General features: G+C 38.3%; 1 long non-coding RNA gene across 1 annotated transcript; it reads right to left on the bottom strand.

The window, feature by feature from the left end:
- Positions 1–12,875: 12,875 nt before the first annotated feature.
- On the bottom strand, positions 12,876–19,279 carry LOC140779034 (uncharacterized). The gene is made up of 3 exons (XR_012107281.1): positions 18,217–19,279; positions 14,267–14,370; positions 12,876–13,048 (listed from the first exon to the last, which is right to left on the bottom strand). It is a non-coding gene; the product is annotated as an uncharacterized lncRNA (long non-coding RNA).
- Between the last annotated feature and the right edge of the window lie 5,042 nt (positions 19,280–24,321).

Here is a 24,321-nt window from a genome sequence, read left to right as displayed (position 1 = left end):
TCATCCTTATCGTTATTAATGTTTATCTTTATTTATCTATTTATCTATTTTCTTTGATTTTCGATTATTACACAGTGAGGGTGAGGCCTCATTTGAAAAAGGTTTCTCTAAGGTTCTGGGCCGAAATGATAAATATAGTGGTACATGTGATCAATCATGTCTATTATAGACTAAGTACGAAAAAGACTGCATATGAACTGTGGAAAGGTTAAAAATTAAATGATAAATATTTTGAGTGTTTGGAAGTGAATGCTATATTTTGCGTGATCGTGAACACTTTTCTAAATTTAACTCCAAGGGCAGCAAGGGAATCTTCTTAGGGTATTTGAAAATAGTAGAGCATATGGAGTGTTTAATCATGATACCTCTACTGTTATAGAATCTATGTAGTTGTAGATGAAAATATCTCAAAAAAGTCTAAAATTCCTTTTGTCTTTGTTCTTACAGATACATCCAATGAAGACAAGGAGAAAGAGATTACAACAACTACTGTGAACATGAACAATGATAGAGTGGAACATGAGAAAAGTGATGATAGGATGTTGCAACCATTGGTGAGAGTAAAGCTAAATCATCCGCTATCACAAGTGATCAACAACGTGATGGAGTCAATGAAGACAACCACACAAATTCAAAGTAAGATAACTTTTATTTATTACACGTCTACTTTTGAACCTAATGTTAAGGAGGTACTTAAGGATGATTCTTGGGTTAATGTTATGCATGATAAACTAGAGCAATTTATCAGAAACGATATTTGGTACTTAATTCCTAAGCCCAAGAATATGAACATAATTGGAATAAAGTGAATTTACAAGAATAAGAGTGATGAACATGATAATATTGTTAGAAACAAAACTAGGCTAATAGCACAGGGGTACACTCAGGTTGATGGTATAGATTTTGATGAGACATTTGCACAGGTTGTTAGGCTAGAGTCAATTCGTATTCTTCTTGCCATTGCTTGTCACTTAAAATTTAAATTTTTTTTAGATGGATATGGAAGTGCTTTCTTAAAATGTGTCTTAAATGAGGATGTGTTTGTTGAACCACCTAATGGTTTTGAAGATTCTCAATTTCCTTCTCATGTGTATAAACTGCAAAAGACTCTTTATGAGTTAAAACAAACTCCACGAGCTTGGTATGAGAAGTTGACCATTATTCTAGTGGATTCGAGCTTCACTCGAGGGGGAGTGGACAAGACACTATTCATAAGACGTGAAAGTAGAAGTTTATTGTGGCACAAATCTATGTCAATGACATTGTCTTCGGGGCAACTAGTTTGAACTTGGCTAGGGAGTCTGTTACACTCATGCACTATCATTTTGAGATGAGCAAGCTGGCTAACCTGAAGTTAATTTCTGGACTTCAAATTACTCAAATGGATAGAGGGATATTTATCATTCAATCTAAGTATTTTAGGAATCTAGTAACTAAATTTGGACTAGTAAATGTGAAACATGCTACGACTTCTATGAGCACAAGTGCCAAACTAGAAAAGAACAATTCAAGTAAAAGTGTCAATCAAATTTTTTATAGTATCATGATTGGGAGTCTATTGTACTTGACTGCTAGTATACCAGACATTGATTTTAGTGTTGTGGTGTGTGCTACTGATACACTTAGTTAGGATCTTTTCTTATTGCATTAGTTATTTATTTATATTAAAATAAAATTCATGTAGGTCGCATTCGAACACAAAAGGGGTCGCGTTCAAATGCCCTTATTAACTCCTGCATCAGGTTCGCAAATATAGAGAACGCATATTATGCGTTCGAACTTCCACGTTTAAACGTCTGTATCGCGTTCATACATCTAGAGATGAAGCTTTTTGAGTGCGTTCGAACGCAATCGTGTGCGTTTGAACGCGATCGACGGGAATCCTCTAGAATTAGGGTTTCATATTATTTTAGGACTTGTTAGCTAGCCTCTATAAATATGTGGATGGCAGTCAACTTTATTATGCTATTGGATTATTGATTTCTTACCTCTTATCATCTCTCTAGACTTCTCCCTCCTCCCTCTTCACTATCCTTCCACATCTATCGTTGGCAAGGTTTCTCCTAGCTTCTAATCCCCTCGATTATCGAGCCACCCCTTTTCTTTGGGTTCTTGACCACTTTGTTCCCTTCGTCTACTTCCTTAATCTCCATATCCATCCATAACCCTAACATCCACGCCACCCATCACCACCACCATCACCCACGTTATTTCATATTTTCATCCCAGTTGTAGTTCAAATATGTGAAGCGCATATATATGAAAGTTGTAGATCAGGAAGTTATGGTTCTAACCCACTTAGTTTCGTAATTTTCTGATTACCAGAAAATATCTGACGAATATTTTCCCACAGTTGTATGGACTGCTTCCTACAATAAATTTTCAAAAACAATGGCTGCGAGTACTAGACCACGACCATCTTTGAGACCTTCTTCAGATGTTAGAGGAGACCCGTTCAAACTCTGACACCTGCTTAGGTGGAGGAGCGAAGAGCGAAGGGTCTTTGCTTTCGATGTGATGAGCGTTTCACTCCCGGTCATCGGTGTTCTAAACCGATCGGCAGTGTGATGCTTATCGATGGTCTTGAGGAGGATGATGAGGTTATTGATGATGAGAAGTGTCCCAAGGAGGTCAATAAGGAGGCCGTTGTGAAGGGCGTTGAGGAAGATATCCAAGCTGAAATATCGATACATGCATATTCGGGTACTTTCGCATCGAGGACGTTACGGGTAGATGGACTCATTAGAAAGCATTGTGTGCACATCCTTATCGATCCGGGGAGTACACACAACATTCTAGATGAGAGGTTAGCAAGGAGATTAGGTTTGGATGCCGAATCGACCACAGGATTTGATGTTGCTATTGGAGACGGCACAAAGCTTAGGCGGGAGAGCTTGTGTCGCCGGGTCGACATACTGGTGCAAGGACACGATATCATTATGGACTTGTATTCGTTGGCGCTGTGAGGAGTGGACATTATCCTTGGTGCTCAGTGGTTACAGAGTTTGGGACCCGTCATATTTAATTTCCGGAGCATGTAGATGAAATATAAATAAGGAAATAAAGATGTGCAGCTTGATGGTGTTCGATCTTCGCCGATTCCTACGATGCAGCCTATGGTGGGGTTGCCTTGTGCTTATAATTTGGCCTATCTTATTCAATTAGGACCAGCAGAAGATGAGCCTCAAATGAGTTCAGGTACTACTATTGAATTATCTATTTTATTAGATAACTTTTTTGAACTGTTTGAGGAGCCATAAGAGTTGCCATCGAGGAGAGTGTGGCGGACCATCGCATAGAGATTGTACTCGGGGCTGCACCGGCGAACGTGAGGCCATATCGGTATCCACATGTGCAAAAAAAAGTTATCTCAAATATGGTAGCCGAGGTGTTAGAGCAAGCCCTCATACAACCAAGTCATAGCTCATATTCATCCTCCGTGCTATTAGTGCGAAAAAAGGATAGGACATGGCGTTTTTGTGTCGACTATCGAGCACTAAATACTATTACCATCAAGGAACGATATCCCATTCTAGTTATCGAGGAGTTGCTGGACGAGCTTGCAGGGGCGATTATATTTAGTAAGCTTGACTTGAGGGTCAGGTATCATCAAATTAGAGTTCACTCGGCAGATGTGCATAAAACTATATTTCGAACTTCAGACGGGCATTACGAGTTCCGGGTGATGCCTTTCGATCACACTAATTGTAACGCCCCCGCCCAGCACGGGCACGTGCACGCACACGCGCCCACACGGCACGCGCGGCGCACGTGACAGGTCGGGCGGGGCCCGTCACGCACAGATACACTCCTGTGCACATACGTTCATGACATCATCAAATAACACCTCCTAACATATCCATGATCACATAATCCATCACCAAATAAATCATACTCTTAACCAAATAAACCTGTTAACATATGAATATCAAAGTCCACAATAATATACACTAGACCGCTACATAATCTGGCAGGACCCACACAGGCCACAACAAACAATCAAGATACAACTAAAATAACTAATACAAGGGTACACTATGATTCGACCTGTATTATACAAATCATTGTCTAATACAAAAGAGTACAAATATCAAATATTGGTACAACTCGATTTCTATATAAACTATCATCTATACCATCTCGTATCTATAGCTCACCTCATCATCGCTCTAAAATATCTTCTCAAGTCGCTATCACGTACCATATATCTGAGGGGGTTAGAAAAGAAATAAAGAGAGTCATGAGCAAAAGGCTCAGTGAATAGACCTTACCCCGAATCAGTGATGCCAAACAGAGAGTAAATCATGTACTGGATAATATGAATCAGAAAGAGTATCATGTCATGAATGAGTATATGAATGTATCCTCAATAATATATAAATGAAAAGTAGATAACACGTCATAACTGATAAAAGTATATAATCCTCGACCATGAGTAAACAAATCTCCATGTCATCTATCATCATAACTCTCTCTCAAATATGACACATGATGCATGCCGATCATGACTATGCTATGATATCAAATGCAACCATATATGATGCATATTGACCACTCGATAATCAGGTAACCGAATGATAATGAAATCATATGCATTTCTCAACATCACGATCATCACCGACATCTCGGTATAATATCATCATACTAGACCACTGTGCACAGTGAACACCCGGTACCCGGTCTCAACATCATGCCCAAAGGCTCCGAGCATACTCTGCCATCCGCAAGGAGTATCTCAAATATAACCATACCCTGCCATCCGCTAAGGGTATCAACATCCATCCAGACCGGGCACCCCACATAGTTGATAGAAACCTCGTGAGGATAACTCGCCACATATGCCCTGGCGAACGGCATGTGTCCGATTGTCTGTGTGCACAGACTCAACTGACCTCGGACATGGGCCACGAGATATCGCATATCAGCGACCATAATCATCAATCCAGGCACCCCTAACCCTGGCGCCTACTTGGGTATCCCCACGCTTTCTATCAACTATTCTATCAATCATATTTCATGCTTTCTTTTTAAATGACAGATCATATGCATATATCTAGTACAATAACGAGTCAATGCATAATAGGAATTTAGGTGGAACAGGAATCAAGAGAAAAATGCTGCAATGTAGTCTCCAACCATGTATCTAACACATGCATACTCTCGCTAGTCTATCACATGCACACTCATACTAGAAATCATCTCGACATAAAATCATAACAGTATAATCATCTCCAACCATCCTTATTTATCATTATCATATTTATATCAAAGATCAGTCTAATTACATGCATGATAAAAATATGCTCGACGGTAATCATCTCTAGATAAAGTCATATAATCATGTTGGAGGCCAAAACATGCATGTACATAATATATAATATAACCTAATTTGAGAAAGGGATCTAGGGGATAAGACTACTCACCGTCTGATCAGAAGATACAAACCACGCATCTCTCACGTCCGTCAGGTAACCGAGTGACACTCATCGCTAGCAAGGTCCACGGGGTCTCAAATAAGGGGTTCGGGATCGTCTGAAAATGTTTAAGTAACATAAAGTTAGTTGTTTATCCCATTATAATCCGTTCGAGTAAAATATGATGATTTATTAGATTTTAGAATTTCTACTTATTTTTATAATTGGCTAGATTTTTATTATAAATAAAATATAAATATAGATAAAAACCTAATTATAATTAAATTATATCTTGATTAATTAGGGACTATGTAGCCATTATCTTCTTTGTTACAAAATAATAATGTATAATAAATTAATAGAATTACTTAAAAAATGTATATCATAAGAATATTAGAATATAAATCTAATAATTATAATTTACAAATTTATCTATTAATCTAATATACATATAAGTAAGTAAATAAATAAATATAAGTATTACCTATATTTATGCCTAATTAATCATTAATTATAAAAATTATCATTAATAAATTTACATTGAAGGATATATAATATTATTAAAATAGTTAATGTCTAAATAATCTATTTGCATTAATTAAGAAGCAAAATACTTAAATAAATAACATAAATAAACTAATTAATTAATAATTTAATTACAACTGCCATCAGTGCTGGGCCAAGCCCAACACTGTGCAGAAAGAGAAAAGAGGAGCTGAGGAAGAAGGAGAAAAAGAAAGAAAGAAAGAAAGAAAGAAAGAAGAAAGAAGAAGAAGAAGAAGAAGAAGAAGAAGAAGAAGAGAAGAGGAAGAGAAGAAAGAGAGGAGGTGAGGGAGGAGGTTGCGGACCCGGGCCGGCGAGGAGGGCACCGGCCGCTGCTGGCCAGCCAGCGGCCGGCCTCTCGCCGGTGGCTCGGCTCCGACGAGCCCACCCTCGGGCAAGAAAGAGAGAGAGAGAGAGAGAGAGAGAAAGGGAGAGAGAGAGAGAGGAGCTCACCGGCGATCGAGGAGGTGGCGACGGCGACGACCGGCCTCGGCGAGAGAGAGAGAGAGATAGAGAGAGAGCATCCAGAGAGAGAGAGAGAGAGAGAGAGAGAGAGAGAGAGAGATTTAAAGAGAGAGAGGGAAGGCGGTGGGAGGTTGGCGGTGGCTGCGGCGACGCGAGGGGGGGGGGTGCGTGGCACCTCCCCCACGCAGCCCCACTGCATGGGCACGAGGCCGGTCACACTGTGGCCGGCCACGTCGTGCCCATGCAAAATTAAATTTTTTTTTTTTTTTGGTTGGGGTGTTACACTAATGCTCCAGCTACCTTTCAAGACCTCATGAATGATATATTTTGGCCTCTATTCCAAAGGTATGTCTTAGTATTTTTTGACAATATTTTATTATATAGTAGGACTGAATTGGAGCATTTGCGGCATTTGGAGAACGTGTTGATTTTGTTGAAGCAAAACCAATTGAAGATAAAAAAATCCAAGTGCCTATGGGGAGTGCCAAAAGTGGAGTATTTAGGCCACATCATTTCAGCGGATGGTGTAGTGGCGGATCCACAAAAGGTTGCATGTATGACCGCTTGGCCTATTCCTACTACTACCACTGGATTGAGAGGATTTTTGGGGCTGACCGGATATTATCGTCGATTCATCGCTGGATATGGCAAGATCGCTGCTCCTCTCATTTTTTTTATTGAAGAAAAACTCTTTTAGATGGACAAATGAAGCTACTATAGCCTTTGAAAATTTAAAAACAGCAATGACGATGGCACCCATTATAGCACTACCGAACTTCACCAAAGAATTCATTGTGGAATGTGATGAGTCGGGTGTTGGCATAGGAGCTGTACTAATGCAAGAAGGACGTCCCATTGCTTATCTTAGCAAAACTTTATCACAAAAATCTCTGCAATTATCGACTTATGAAAGAGAGATGTTGGCAATTCTGCATGCGGTGACAAAGTGTAGACCTTATTTGATCGGTAGACGATTCATTATCCGAACCGATCAAAAGAGCCTTCTATATATTATGGGGCAACGTATACACACTCCGGCACAGCAGTGATGGGTCACAAAATTGCTGGGGTATGATTATGAAATCCAATACAAGAAGGGAATGGAAAATAGAGCAGCGGATGCACTATCGCGCCAAACCGATATCGCCGAGCTTGCAGCCTATTCTTCTCCTACATTTCCCTTCCTTGATGAGCTGAGGTATGCATGTACATCTGACCCAGATATTTTGAGATTGTTGTAGGAGATGATGGATGATCCGGAGCGCCATCCAGAGTTGTATAATCTAGGCAGTTTGCTGCTGGACCGCGGATGCATTCGAGTGCCCGCAAATGATGTATTACGACAGAAATTGTTGGAGCATTTCCACCATACTCCAAAGGCTGGACATGAGGGTGTCTTAAGGACTTATAGGAGGATATCTTAGAGTTGCACATGGCCAGGATTGAGACGAGATGTGAGGAGTTTTATCCGTGCTTGCAAAGTCTGTCAAAGAGCTAAAGCAACCACCTTGAAATCGACCGGATTACTACAGCCTTTATCTATACGGGACCGTGTTTGGGAGGACATTTCTATGGACTTCATAGATGGTCTTCCGCTGGTATGGGGTTATTCCATTATCTTTGTGGTGGTTGACAAATAGAGCAAGTATGCGCAATTTTCGGTATTATCACATCCGTTTTAAGCCAAGTCAGTGGCTGAAATTTTTGTTAGAAATATTGCTCGATTACACGGCATACCACGCACGATTGTTTCGGATCGTGATCGTGTATTTATGAGCGACTTTTGGACTGAGTTTTTCAGATTGCAGGGGACTCGATTGAACTTCAGTTCGGCCTACCATCCACAGACGGACGGCTAAATCGACGTTGTCAATCGAGGCATTGAGCAGTATTTGAGGTGCTTTGTTAAATAGATATCGAGACAATGGGTGGAGCTCTTACCGTGGGCGGAGTGGTCTTATAACATCACCTACCGTAGCAGCATTGGCATGACTCCATTTGAGGTGGTGTATGGATGTATGGCTCCATCATTACGCGCTTATGATCTAGTGGCATCTGCAAATCGGACATAGGTGGATTTAGCATTGATGGATAGAGACGCCACATTGAGAAGGTTGCGTGCTCATCTTAAACTTGCTCAAAACCGCATGAAGCAAATTTATGATCGTAGCCATAGGGAGTAGGAGCTCAACATCAGTAGTTGGGTGCTTGTGAGGGTGCAACCGTATCGACAGGTGACCTTACGTCCGATGCGAAACCAAAAGTTAGCACATCGCTACTTTGGTCCATTTCGGGTGTTGGAGCATATTGGTCCGATTGCATATTGTTTGGAGCTGCCGGAGGGGTCGAGAGTGCATCCTGTCTTTCATGTTTCATTGTTGAGGGAGCGCATTGGAGATCGTGATATTGTTGTATTAGTTCTACCGGAGTCATTGGAGGAGATAAAGATCGTAAAGCCAGTTCGTGTACTTGCTAGACGCCGACGATGACATGGTACCAAATTAGAGATGGAGATTCTAGTTGAGTGGCTTAGCAAGCCATCTGATGAGGAGATATGGAGTTGGAGACTGATATCTTGGAGCGTTTCCCCGACTTTTCACCTTGAGGGCAAGGTGGAGGAAGCGTGGTGGGCTTATACACTTAGTTAGGATCTTTTCATATTGCATTAGTTATTTATTTACATTATAATAAAATTTCTGTAGGTCGCGTTCGAATCCCCATGTGAACGCCCGCATTCGAACACTTGTGTAACAACCCAATCCAAAAAAAAAAAAAATTTCATCGGCACGACGCGACCGGCCACACTGTGGCCGACCTCGTGCCCATGCCAGCTGCTCATGCAGCTTGGTGGGGCGCCACGCGCCTGCGGCCAGCTGGCCGTGGTGGGCCCCGGCGAGCCCCGGCGCTGCCACTACTTCTCCTCTACCGCCTTCCCTCTCTCTCTTTAAATCTCTCTCTCTCTCTCTCTCTCTCTCGATGCTCTCTCTCTATCTCTCTCTCTCTTTCGCCGAGGCCGGCCGTCACCGTCACCACCTCCACAAGCGACGGTGAGAGCTCCTCTCTCTCTCTCTCTCTCTCTCTCTCTCTCTCTCTCTCTCTCTCTCTCTCTCTCTCTCTTCTTGCCCGAGGGTGGGCTCGTCGGAGCCGAGCCACCGGCGAGAGGCCGACCGCTGGCTGGCAAGCAGCGGCCGGTGCCCTCCCCGCTGGCCCGGGTCCGCAACTGCCTCCCTCACCTCCTCTCTTTCTTCTCTTTCTCTTCTGTTCTTCTTGTTCTTCCTGCTCTTCTTCTTCTTCTTCTTTCTTTCCTTCTTTCTTTCTTTCTTCCTCAGCTCCTTCTCTTTCTTTCTGCACAGTGTTGGGCTCGGCCCAGCACTGTAGTAGACAGTGCTGGGCCGAGCCCAGCACTGATGGCAGATGTGATTAATTTATTAATTAATTAGTTTATTTATGTTATTTATTTAGGTATTTTTCTTCTTAATTAATGCAAATAGATTATTTAGACATGAACTATTTTAATAATATTATATATCCTTCAATATAATTTTATTAATGATAATTTTTATCATTAATGATTAATTAGGTATAAATATATGTAATACTTATATTTATTTATTTATTTACATATCTATTAGATTAATAGATAGATTTGTAAATTATAATTATTAGATTTATATTAATTCTATTAATTTATTATACATTATTATTTTGTAACAAATAAGATAATGACTACATAGTCCCCAATTAATCAAGATATAATTTAATTATAATTAGGTTTTTTATCTATATTTATATTTTATTTATAATTAAAATCTAGCCAATCATAAAAATAAGTAGAAATTCTAAAATCTAATAAATCATCATATTTTACTCGAACGGATTATAATGGGATAAACAACTAACTTTATGTTACTTAAACATTTTCAGATCCTGAACCCCTTATTTGAGACCCCGTTGTCTTTGCTAGCGAGAAGTGTCACACGGTCGATGTGCATAATTTGGCTTCCAACATGATTATATGATTTTATCTAGAGATGATTACAGTCGAGCATATTTTTATCATGCATATAATTAGGCTGATCTTGGATATGAGTATGATGATGATAAATAGAGATGATGAGATATGATTATACTGTGGTGAGGTTATGTCTAGTTGATCTGTAGCATGGGTATGCATATAATAGATTAGCATGAGTATGCATGTGTTGACTATATAGTTGGAGACTACATTGCATCATTTTTTTCTTGATTCCTATTCCACCTAAATTCCTGTTAGGCATTGACTTGTTATCGTACTGGATATATGCATATGATCTGTCATTTAGAAGGAAGGCAGGAAATGTGATTGATAGGATAGTTGATAGAAAGCATGAGGATACCCGAGTGGGCGCGAGGGTTAGGGTGTGCCTGGAGATGACTGATCGCTCGACATAGTCGCGATCCTATTGGCCTTACGTCTGAGGTCGTTAGTCTGTGTGCGCAGCAGACATTCGGACACATGCCGTTCGCCAGAGCATATGTGGCGAGTTATCCTCACGAGGTTTCTATCAACTATGTGGGTGCCCGGTCTGGATGGATGTTCGCCAGGGCATATGCATCATGTGTCATATTTGATAGAGAGTTATGATGATCATATGACATGGAGATTTGTTTATTCATTGTCGAGGATTATATACTTTTATCAGTTATGACATGTTATCTACTTTTCATTTATATATTATTGAGGATACATTCATATACTCATTCATGACATGATGTTGCTTTCTGATTCATATTATCCAGTACATGATTTACTCTCTGTTTGGCATCACTGATTCGGGGTAAGGTCTATTCACTGAGCCTTTTGCTCATGACTCTCTTTATTTCTTCTCTAACCCCTCAGATTTGTGGTACGTGATAGCGACCTGAGATATCTTGGGAAGATATTTTAGAGTGATGATGAGGTAAGCTATTGATGCGAGACGGTATAGTAGATAGTTTAACCAGACATTGAGTTGTATCGTTGTTTGTTATATTTGTACCTTATTGTATCAGACGATGATTTGTATAATATAGGTCGAATCATAGTGTACTCTTGTATTAGTTATTTTAGTTGTATCTTGATGGTTTGTTGTGGCCTATGTGGGTCTTGCCAGATTATGTAGCGGTCTAGTGTATATTATTGTGGACTTTGATATTCATATGTTAACAGGTTTATTTGGTTAAGAGTATGATTTATTTGGTAATGGATTATATGATCATGGATAGGTTAGCAGGTTTTATTTGATGATGTCATGATTATATGTGCACAAGAGAGTATCCATGCGTGACGGGCCCCGCCCGACTTGTCGCGTGCGTCGCGCGTGCCGTGCGGCCGCGTGGGCGTGCACGTGCCGTGCCGGGCGGGGGCGTTACAGCTTGTATCGCGTTCACACATCCAGAAATAGAGCTTTTTGAGTGCGTTCAAACGCAATCAGGCACGTTCGAACGCGATCGACGGGAATCCTCTAGAATTAGGGTTTCATATTGTTTTAGTACTTGTTGGCTAGCTTCTATAAATATATGGATGGAAGTCAACTTCATTATGCTATTGGATTATTGATTTCTTGCCTCCTATCCTATCTCTAGACTTCTCCCTCCCTTTTCACCATCTTTCCAGAACTATCGTTGGCAAGGTTTCTCCTAGCTTCTAATTTCCCTCGACTATCGAACCACCCCTCTTCTTTGGGATCTCGACCACTTCGTTCCCTTGTCTACTTCTTTAATCACATCCACAATCCACCTTCATCTCCATATCCATCCATAACCCTAACATCCGCTTCACCCGTCACCACCACCATCACCCACATTATTTTATATTTTCGTCCTAGTTGTAATTCGAATCTACAAAGTGTGTATATATGAAAGTTGTAGACCAATAAGTTCTGGATCTAACCTACTTAGTTTCGTAATTTTTTGACAACTAGAGAATATCTGACGAATATGTTACCACTGTTGCGCGGCCTACTTCCTACAATAAATTCAGATCTTAAGGAATTGTTCCGTAGCCAATCTTTTGGTACAAGAACCCATCAAATTGGTATCAGAGCCTATCAGTCTTGTATCAGAGCCTATCAGCTATGTTTCAGTCTGACCTAAGGAATCATATCTGTAACGCCCCCGCCCGGCACGGCACGTTCACGCCCACGCGGCCGCACGGCACGCGCGACGCACGCGACAAGTCGGGCGGGGCCCGTCACGCACGGATACTCTCCTGTGCACATATAATCATGACATCATCAAATAAAACCTGCTAACCTATCCATGATCATATAATCCATTACCAAATAAATCATACTCTTAACCAAATAAACCTGTTAACATATGAATATCAAAGTCCACAATAATATACACTAGACTGCTACATAATCTGGCAGGACCCACAAACCATCAAGATACAACTAAAATAACTAATACAAGAGTACACTATGATTCGACCTATATTATACAAATCATCGTCTGATACAATAAGGTACAAATATAACAAACAACGATACAACTCAATGTCTGGTTAAACTATCTACTATACCGTCTCGCATCAATAGCTCACCTCATCATCACTCTAAAATATCTACCCAAGATATCTCAGGTCGCTATCACGTACCACAAATCTGAGGGGTTAGAAAAGAAATAAAGAGAGTCATGAGCAAAAGGCTCAGTGAATAGACCTTACCCCGAATCAGTGATGCCAAACAGAGAGTAAATCATATACTGGATAATATGAATCAGAAAGAGTATCATGTCATGAATGAGTATATGAATGTATCCTCAATAATATATAAATGAAAAGTAGATAACATGTCATAACTGATAAAAGTATATAATCCTCGACCATGAGTAAACAAATCTCCATATCATACTATCATCATAACTCTCTCTTAAATATGACACATGATGCATGCTGACCATGACCATGCTATGATATCAAATGCAACCATATATGATGCATATTGACCACTCGATAATCAGGTATGTCAGATAATAATGAAATCATATGCATTTCTCAACATCACGATCATCACCGACATCTCGGTATAATATCATCATACTAGACCACTGTGCACAGTCAACACCCGGTACCCGGTCTCAACATCATGCCCGAAGGCTCAGAGCATACTCTGCCATCCGCAAGGAGTATCTCAAATATAACCATACCCTGCCATCCGCTAGGGTATCAACATCCATCTAGACCGGGCACCCTTCTAGCTGATAGAAATCTCGTGAGGATAACTCGTCACATATGCCCTGGCGAACGGCGTGTGTCCGAATGTCTGTTGCGCACACAGACTAACGACCTCAGACGTAAGGCTAACAGGATCGCGACCATGTCGAGCGATCAATCATCCACCAAGCGCGTCCTAACCCTCGCGCCCACTCGAGTATCCTCACGCTTTCTATCAACTATCCTATCAATCACATTTCATGCTTTCCTTTTTAAATGACAAATCATATGCATATATCCAGTACGATAACAAGTCAATGCATAACATGAATTTAGGTGGAATAGGAATCAAGAGCAAAATGATGTAATGCAAACTCCAACCATGTATTTAACACATGCATACTCATGCTAATCTATCATATGTATACTCATGATAGAAATCATCCCGACATAAAACTATAATAGCATAATCATCTCCAATCATCTCTATATATCACTAATATACTCATATCCCAAATTAGTCTAATCAAATGCATGATAAAATATGCTTGACTGAAATCATCTCTATATAAAGTCATATAATCATGTTGGAAGCCAAATTATGCATGTACATAATATGTAATATATCCTAATTTGAGAAAGGGATCTAGCAGATAAGACTACTCACACTGATCAGAAGATACAAACCACGTATCCCTTACATCCGTCCATCAACCGTGTGATACTTCTCGCTAGCAAGGACAACGGGGTCTCAAATAAGGGGTTCGGGATCTGAAAATATTTAAGTAACATAAAGTTAGTTGTTTATCCCATTATAATCCGTTCGAGTAAAATATGATGATTTATTAGATTTTAGAATTTCTACTTATTTTTATGATTGGCTAGATTTTAATTATAAATAAAATATAAATATAGATAAAAACCTAATTATAATTAAATTATATCTTGATTAATTAGGGACTATGTAGTCATTATCTTATTTGTTACAAAATAATAATGTATAATAAATTAATAGAATTACTTAAAATGTAGATCATAAGAATATTAGAATATAAATCTAATAATTATAATTTAAAAATCTATCTATTAATCTAATAGATATGTAAATAAATAAATAAATATAAGTATTACATATATTTATACCTAATTAATCATTAATGATAAAAATTATCATTAATAAAATTATATTGAAGGATATATAATATTATTAAAATAGTTCATGTCTAAATAATCTATTTGCATTAATTAAGAAGAAAAATACCTAAATAAATAACATAAATAAACTAATTAATTAATAAATTAATCACATCTGCCATCAGTGCTGGGCCGAGCCCAACACTGTGCAGAAAGAAAGAGAAGAAGGAGAGGAAGAAGAAGAAGAAGAACAGAAGAGAAAGAGAAGAAAGAGAGGAGGTGAGGGAGGCGGTTGCGGACCCGGGCCGGCAGGGAGGGCACCGACCGCTGCTGGCCAACCAGCGGTCGGCCTCTCGCCGGTGGCTCGGCTCCGACGAGCCCACCCTCGGGCAAGAAAGAAAGAGAGAGAGAGAGAGAGAGAGAGAGAGAGAGGAGCTCACCGGCGCTCGTGGAGGTGGCGACGGCGACGACCGGCCTCGGAGAGAGAGAGAGAGAGAGATAGAGAGAGAGCATCGAGAGAGAGAGCATCGAGAGAGCATCGAGAGAGAGAGAGAGAGAGAGAGAGAAAAGAGAGAGAGAGAGAGATTTAAAGAGAGAGAGGGAAGGCGGTAGAGGAGAAGTAGTGGCAGCGTCGGGGCCCGCCGAGGCCCATCGCAGCCAACTGGCCACAGCCGCAAGCGCGTGGCGCCCCACCAAGCTGCATGAGCAGCTGGCATGGGCACGATGCCGGCCAAAGTGTGGCCGGTCGCGTCGTGCCCATGAAATTTTTTTTTTTTTTTGGATTGGGTTGTTACAATATCTTTTTGTTGTGAATCGTATCATAAATATTTAGTGTTAACATGAGTGCTATCTTCGGGCTATAGAGATTCTAATTGGACAAGTTCATGTGATGGCAAAAAGAATACCTCAGGTGGTTGTTTTCATGTTGGGAACAATTTTGTTACCTAGCATAGTAAAATCATAATTCAGTCTTTTTATCTACTATAGAGGCAGAGTATAGTGTAGCGGGCAGTTATTTTGCACAGTTGTTATGGATGAAAAAGATGATCAGAGAGCAAGACACAATGACTCTTTATTGTGATAACATGAGTGCTATTAATATTTTGAAAATTCTATTTAAAACTCACATACAAAACACATTGACATCTGACATTATTTCATACATGAGTTGGTTGAAGACAAGGTGATAGTATTGGAACACATTGTGATAAAGAAATAGTTAGGTGACTTGTTCACACAGCCCTTGGATGTTTAGAGATTTAAGTATCTTAGAACATTCTTAGGTATTTGTGCTTCGAATCAATTTTTCTTTACTAATCTTCATATTATAGGTTTTTTTTTCTCTTTTGTGTGTTTTGTTTTCCAATTTAGGATTTTCAATTTGAGTTGCTTAAGGTTTGCGAGTGCTTTTATTTTGTTTTTGATCTATTAATTTCTTTCTAGAGTCAAGTAAAATGTTGCGGTTTTTGAATTAGATACAGATTGGATATGATCAAACCGCTTCAAATTATATCATTTTTTTATCTTTGTTTTAGGAAAATAAGATGACTTCTAGTAGGTGCGTTCGAACACGGCATTCGAACGCCTGATTTGAGTTCGCACATCCATAGCCATGTTTTGGGCGTTTGAACACCTGATTCGCGTTTGCACATCTAGAATCCTATTTTGGTTGTTCGAACACGGTCGAGGGGCGTTCAAATGCACGTCGATTAAGTTGTTCCATAATAGGATTTGTTTTAGGTTTTTGGATGATTGGCTAGCCTCCATATATGGAAAATAAGCCAACTTGGAATTATTGATTATTGGAACTTGTTTTGCATCTAGGCTTGAGCTAACTTCTCTCTCATCCTTCCTCCCCCACGGTATCTAGCCCGAGCTCTCGTCTATGGCCGAGATTAATCCTCCATGACTTCTCCTTCCTCCCTCCAGCGACCAGCCATACTTGGAAGCTCTTTCTCCCATCTCATCTTATTCAAGACACTAGCCCATTCATCACAGCCATTATCATCTCTCATAACCCTAACTATATAATCCACGTCCATCCCGCCAACTCATGACCTTTGGTCATTGTTTCTTTCATAACTTTTGATCTACTAGTCAATCAATGAGATTCTAGTTGCGTTGGATTTCTAACTTCTATAGGAACAACATATTATAAATCTTAGATCGCTCCAACAGTTGGATTGATTCGTATTTTCTTTGCAAGTTCTATATTGAGTTCTGTCTAGATTAACAAATCTGATAGACAATCATCTTCCTTGAGGGCGACCGTAACATGAAAAAGTTAGAAAAATAAAAAATTAATGCACATCATTGATTCAAAATACTTTCATGGTAGAAAAGTGACTTTCTTTTGAACATTAGTGTTATTAGTCAATTATGTCATCTTGAAATATATTACATCTTTGCTAATATTTTCACTCTTTAGAATATGATGTCAATCATGTTAAGAGATTTAGTATCATGCCATCATTGACTCTTTTAATTAGGATTTGCATAGCTTGACCTTTAGTCAATTGCTATATAATTGAAAAAATCAATAAAAAAGGCTACAATGATTTTAGAGTGAAAATATCTTGTTTAGGGTCCAGTTTAACTTAGTACTTTAAACATGTTGATTTGAAAAGATTATATAGATTTATATTGATTTACGATTATTATGTGGTACTGATGATTCTATAGAATAGTTTTGAACAATGTTATAAGATTAAATTATTATGTAGTAGACTTTGTTCGGAGGATGTAATAGAATATTAAGTTGAAACTCCTAACGATTTACCTGGTTTAGGTGATTATTTATTAGAAATGAGATATAATGATTCTTTTGACATGGATATTTAATTGGGTATTATGATATTGTCTTGATAATATAACTAGAGAGGTATTTAGATGGAATTATATATGGAGTATATGACAGATATGACTATGCATTATGATCGATAGATGATTTGGAAGTTGAACTAATTGTTTTATAGAACGGTAATGAAAAGAATTTTGTAACACCCGAAACAAAACAAAATAAATTAAAAAAATCACGCGCATGCTATGGTCATGCACGGCAACCCCTTCGTCTTCGTCATCGAGGTTCAGGTGGAACAGTGCAACGACACTATTCACACCATAGCCTAGAGGAGGGGAAGGGTCATCCTTCCTCTTCAAAAACCCCTTCCATTCTCACACTTCCTCTTCCTCCATCTCTTCTTTCTACTTCTCGTTCCATACTGTTTGCCGTTACCTTCGGCGGCTAATCGACACTTTGGGGAGATTGTTAGATCCTCACCGGAGCAAGGAAAACATTCCGCCCAATCTGTCAGTTAGTCTTTATAGTCATGCCATTTTAATTTTATAAATTTTGCATAATTGGCTTTAAATAGATGAAATCCTATTTTCAGCTCGGTCGGAGAAATTCTCTAGTCGGTGACCTCCAACCGGTGCCTCATCGGTACAGGTAGTTTCCCTAATGGAAGATCTACTTGTTGGTACCTTTTGATGGGTTATCGAGGTCCCGAGGAAGGTTGCTCCATGTGACCTTTCGTTGGTGGCTACTGGAACCAAATCCGATCGCCTGAGGCATTTCCAGCCAAGACCTTTGGCCTAGCGCATCTCCCTCTTCACGAAGACTTTTCTAAGAGGCTTTTTGAGCCTCTTCCTTGGCGGGTTGCTGAAATGAAGGTGGCTGTGATCATCAGCTTTAAGGGTGATGACACCGTCGCCACACCCTCTAGTTGGCGACACTAAAGGGGTGACGAGCTTCACCAATTCAACCTCGTCGACTCCGGCTAACTGTACACCGTCAGTGGGTGGGGGTGGGGGCGAAAGTCTTTCGCGAGACTCGATTCCATCCCTCCAATTTTTTCTTCCATCCTCATGTTCATGAGGATGAAGATGGAGTGGACACGTGGCCCACTCCACCACACATTTTTTTGCCTTCTTAGATCACCGCCATTCCCAAAGATTAATTATTAGGATAATGATATTTAATAACATAAGTGTAAAACCAAGTTTAAACCTGATTATTTATTTTAGAAGTTGAGGAATTAGGTACAAATAAATTTGAAATAATCTGATAACTTATAAATATAATTCTGAATGACCAATGAAATAATTTATATAATGGTTAAAGAAATAACATAAATGATTTAAGATTTGTCTAAATATATATATAAGTGTAATAAGTTAAGATGATAATTTTATTTGGAACTACCAAATAAGTTATGACAGCTTATAGCCAAAATATATTGTTTAAGGAAGCTAGATAAATAGCTTATGTTTCAATATTACTACTTGGTAGATCTATTCCCATCAAGAGAGGATTCCGAGACGCAAGAGGGGATCGACATTTGAGGAGAGCTCTTTACAATTTAGTTATAATACCCAAGCAAGTGAATCTTCCATAGTTTAAAAATGATATGAATCTTAGCTTGTTATTAATGAGTGTTATATTAATTCAGTTATAATTGTCATACGTAGTAGTTATTTCACTATTATTTTATGTACAGTATATGATTCATGCATTTTAGAGACATGCGATAATGATTTCGTTAGGTTTTTAGTATTGGCAACTATGTACAAAATATTCTAAGTGTTTTAATACATGTACATGAGCATTTATATAAGTTTTGAAAGTATTTAGATTGAAAATTTTCAAGATCGAGAGGAGAAAAGTTTTAGTGTTCAAACACGGACTTAGGCGTTCGCATTGATAGAGAACGGGTTTCAGTCGTTCGAATGCAGAATCAGGCATTTGCAAATATTGAAAACGCGTTCAGGCCATTCGAACGCGTGTTTAGGCATTCGCAAATATAGAGAATACATTTTTATCGTTCGAACATAGTCACGGGCTATTCGAACACACCCTACATATGTTCATAACACATTCACACATATAGAGGAGTGTATTTGCGCGCTCGAACTCAACTAATGAAAATTAAGTCATCACGTTTCAATACACTTAGACCGCATTCAAACACACCTGAGAACAAATTAGTGCGTCTGAATACACTCGGACCGCATTCAAACGCACCTATGTAATATGCAGAATTTTGGAGTTACGTGAGTTCTGATATAACTTAGATTTAGCCTTATATTGTTAACATATATAAGAGTTGTGATGCCCTAACTCTAGGGTGGTTGGTGAATGCTTTTGTTAAAGAGTTCTTGAAGCTACAACGTTCTTCTACCACAAGGTTTGTCTTTTCTACTTCGCACTAAGCTTTTCTCTTAAGGGTCATCTAGATAAAGGATCAATCTCGAGGTCTATTGAGATTGGAGATCAATCATGGGAAGCAATGAATCGTGAGTTCTAATGAGCCAGACTAAGAGAAACAAAGTCGTGGGGATCAATAGGTTGTTTTGTAAGTCAGTCTTGTAATTGCTACAAATTTAGTAATTTGTTTTGATCCAAGTTTAGACCCGTGGTTTTTTTCCTATTTAGGTGTTTCCACGTAAAAATCTTGGTGTTCATCTTTGGTTTAGTTTTTAATATTTATTCTGTATTTATTTAAGCAAAGGGTTGATATCATTGCCTAGGGTTTAGATACATACGTATGTCTAGGTTTTTTCAATTGGTATTAAAGCATGCTCTCTTACCTATAGAGAGAGATCAACTAGGCATGGATTTTTATAGAGATGGACAATCTTTTATTAGACCTCCTATTCTTGATGGATCAAATTATGGATATTGGAAAGCTAGGATGAGAGCCTACATGAAATTTATAGATGAGCGAGTGTGAATAGCTGTTGTGAACGATTGGAGTGCACCGATGTACTTGGTTAATAATAAGCTTGTTGAGAAATCTCTTGAAACTTGGGATAGGTCGAATTATGAAAATGTTGGCTGGAATAGTGAGACAATTAATGCTATTTTCAGTTGTGTTTCTTTGGATGAATTTAGAAGAACATCTACTTGTTAGATAGCTAAAGATGCTTGGACGGTCTTAGAATCATAGCTATAAAGCTTTTGAAACTTCAAAGATTGACTACTAGTTTTGAAACTCTCCATATGGAGGAGGATGAGACCTTTGATAAGTTCTATGCAAAACTAAGTGACATGGTCAATTCCAGTTTCAACCTAGGAGAAAAAAATCCTGAGAATAGAATTGTTTGTAAGATAGTTAGGTCTCTCCTAGAAAGGTTTCAAACAAAAGTTACAGCTATTGAAAAAAGTAAGGACATTAACACTATGAAGGTTGAACAATTGATGGAAAATCTACAAACGTTTGAGTCCACTCTTTCTAAACCTAGGAAATCCAATGATATGGCCTTAACTACTGTCGAACAAAATTTAGAGGAGTTGGATGATGAAGTCGAATTAGATGTTGAGATGTTGGCTATGTTTGTCAAAAAGTTCAAAAAATTCTTTAGGAAGCCAAACAAGGTTAATGCTGAGAAACTTGAGAAAAACAAGACTTTTGAGAAAAGGAAGAATTCTGTGGGTTCAAATATTAGGGTGAGTAACAATAATGTTAAGCAAGAAAACAAAAATTATGATAGTAAAGTTCAATGTTTTGAATGTTCTGGTTTTGAACATATTGCACAGGAATATCCTAATCGGCAACAAGAAGTTTTACCCCCTGAAGAAAAAGAATCTGAGATACAAAAAGCATATAATGTTTTATACTTAGAATCATTCAAACTCAAGAAAAACAACCTAGGACTACTTCAGAGACTCAAGGTAATTGAATTGAAAAGAAATCAATTTGAGGAGAAGTACAAAATGAAACTTGAACGTGTCAAAAACCCACTCAACAACTCAATGAAACTAAAGATAAGATCAAGTCTGATAAAATTGAACTAGAGCGATTGCCGAAGGAGGTGACATTTCTAAAATGGAAGAACAAACTTGACGAGATTTTAAATGCTGAGATTCCTGAGAAAGACAGGTATGGAGTTGGATGCACCAGTAATTCAAATAATAAAAAGACTCTTTGTTTTTGCGGGTTATCAAAAAGAAGAAAACATGAGACCATCAATCATACCTTTAAAGTAAATTTGGATGAACATCTCATAATCAAAGTCGAATCAACAAGGTGGTGAATCATCAAAGGCACCAAAGGTAAACATTAGACACACTCCTCAGCGAAAGGTAAGTAAAAACGGGTTTGTTCCCACATGCTTTCATTATGGCAATCTAGGGCATATTAGACCTAATTGCAAATTTCTACAAAAACCTAAGAGTGCCTTCATTTATAGTGATACAATTCAGACTTCACCGATGTCGTCTCGAGCATGGATACACCTTATGGGTGTCTTGTCTTATTGTTTTAGTGTTTTATTCAGAGAAAAATAAGATTTTTGTAAGTTACATTCAAATGCGGGTGGGTGCGTTCGAATGTGCTTGCGAGCGCCTACAGGCATTCATAAATATAGAGAACGGGAATTGTGCGTTCGAATGTCGTGTTCGAACGCGGGTGGGTGCATTCGAACGTGCTTGCAAATACCTACGGGCATTCTGTAACACCCACAAACTCTAAACAAGTGCATGGCATGAGCCCATACGACATGTGCGTGGCATTTGACCATTTAGTGAGTTACTAACAATTAAATAAATCTGTATCAACATCATAATTTTATCCACAACATCTAAACTAAGAATAACTCAAGTCTAACTGTCAACAGTATACAGATAACCCTACTTGGGCCCCACACAGGCCACAATACATAATCAAAAGCTTTTTACAACTACATATACACAACGGTGGTGTATACATAATTAATCAAGTACAAAGTCACCTGCTAGAACATAAAACAAGGATAAAGACACACTTTGGGGAATGTCCACTCATACATCAAATAAGATAACTCATCTAGCGTATAACACTAACCACACTCTACTCTTCACCCACTAGCAAGACCTCCAAGGGAGTATCCAAGGGAGTATCCTACTCCACTCGTTCACTTGGGTTTTTGGAAAGGAGAAAACAAAGAGAGTCATGAGCTAAAGGCATAGTGAATAGACCTTACCCTGAATCAGTGAAGCCAAATAGAGAGTAAATCATATACTAGATAATATGAATCAGAAAGAGCATGATGCCATGTATGAGCATGTATATATGTATCCTCAATGATATATATAAATATATATATATATATATATAATCAATTCTCATGAATGAGCATATTATATCCTCAACCAAAATTATATCTCATGATGAAATTACAATATAACATCATCGAATATAACAACATATCATGTATAACAATTAGGATCCAATGATACTAGTCACATTAATGATGATGCATGATGCATGTCAACTACTAGATAATCGTATATTTTAAAGTCAGATATAATCCACATGTAACTCACTATCACAATCATCCGTCTCAACTCTGAATATCATTCATCATGCTGGACTATGGTACCGGGCCCCAAACTCGATACTCATCATACCACAAGCTTAGAGCATACCCTATCATGCGCTAAGTGTATCTCTGTAGATAAATCATACCCTGCCATACGCTAAGGGTATCTCAGAAAAAAAATAATCATACCCTGCCATACGCTAAGGGTATCTCAGAAAAAAATAATCATACCCTGCCATACGCTAAGGTTATATCAATGATAGTTGTACCCTATCATATGCTAAGAGTACAACTATAAGCCATCACCATACTCTGCCAAACGCTAAGAGTATGTCTAGTACCAGTTCGAACCAAATACCATTCCAGCTATCACATCACATCACATACACAAGTATTTTCATGATTTCATATACATGATATATCATATGCATATATTCAGTACTGCAAGAAATCATGCAACTCAAGAATTTAGGTGGTAGAGAAGCTAAGAGAAAAATGATATAATGCAAACTCCAACCATGTATCTAACACATGCATACTCCTACTAGTCTATCACATGCACACTCATGTTAGAGATCATCTCGGTATAAAATCATACCAGTATAATCATCTCCAATCATCTCTATATATCACCAATGTATTCATGTCCCAGATTAGTCTAATCAAATGCATGATAAAATATGCTTGACTAAAATCATCTCTAGATAAAGTCATATAATCATGTTGGAGGCTAAAACATACATATACATAATATATAATATATCCTAATTTGAGAAACGCGTCTAGGGGATAAGACTACTAACCACCACAATAGTTACCAAACAACCACCCGTTCACGCTGCTACAACAACGATCAAGCCTCGATAACTAAATCCACAGGGTCGTAAATAAGGGGGTCGGGATCTGAAATTATTTATAACAAATAATGTCAGTCTTTCTATTAATTAAAATTAACCCAGCTAAAAGATCATTTCTTGTTGTAATCATGTACTCTTCATTTCTATATTTGTTTTGTTATTTATTAACCATAATTATATTATTTAATAGTATATTTAAAACATAATTATCTATCTATTATTCTCTTTCATAATTAAGAAAATTAAGAATTAAGTTACTGCAAATAATTACGCAAGAATATACGTACATAACCCTATTAACTACTATTACCTACCTAGGATTAAAATAGCAAATTTATGTTGTAGGTATTTTGCTAAACATGATATAATTAGATTTATTTACTAACTATTATGTAATTAGATTTAATTCATATAAATTAAATACATTAGA

This window comes from Typha angustifolia, chromosome 15, assembly GCF_048772165.1.
Source record: "Typha angustifolia cultivar Huaian chromosome 15, ASM4877216v1, whole genome shotgun sequence".
Taxonomy (NCBI): domain Eukaryota; kingdom Viridiplantae; phylum Streptophyta; class Magnoliopsida; order Poales; family Typhaceae; genus Typha; species Typha angustifolia.
Note: the sequence above shows the minus strand (reverse complement) of the source record. Positions and strands in the feature narration are given on the sequence as shown.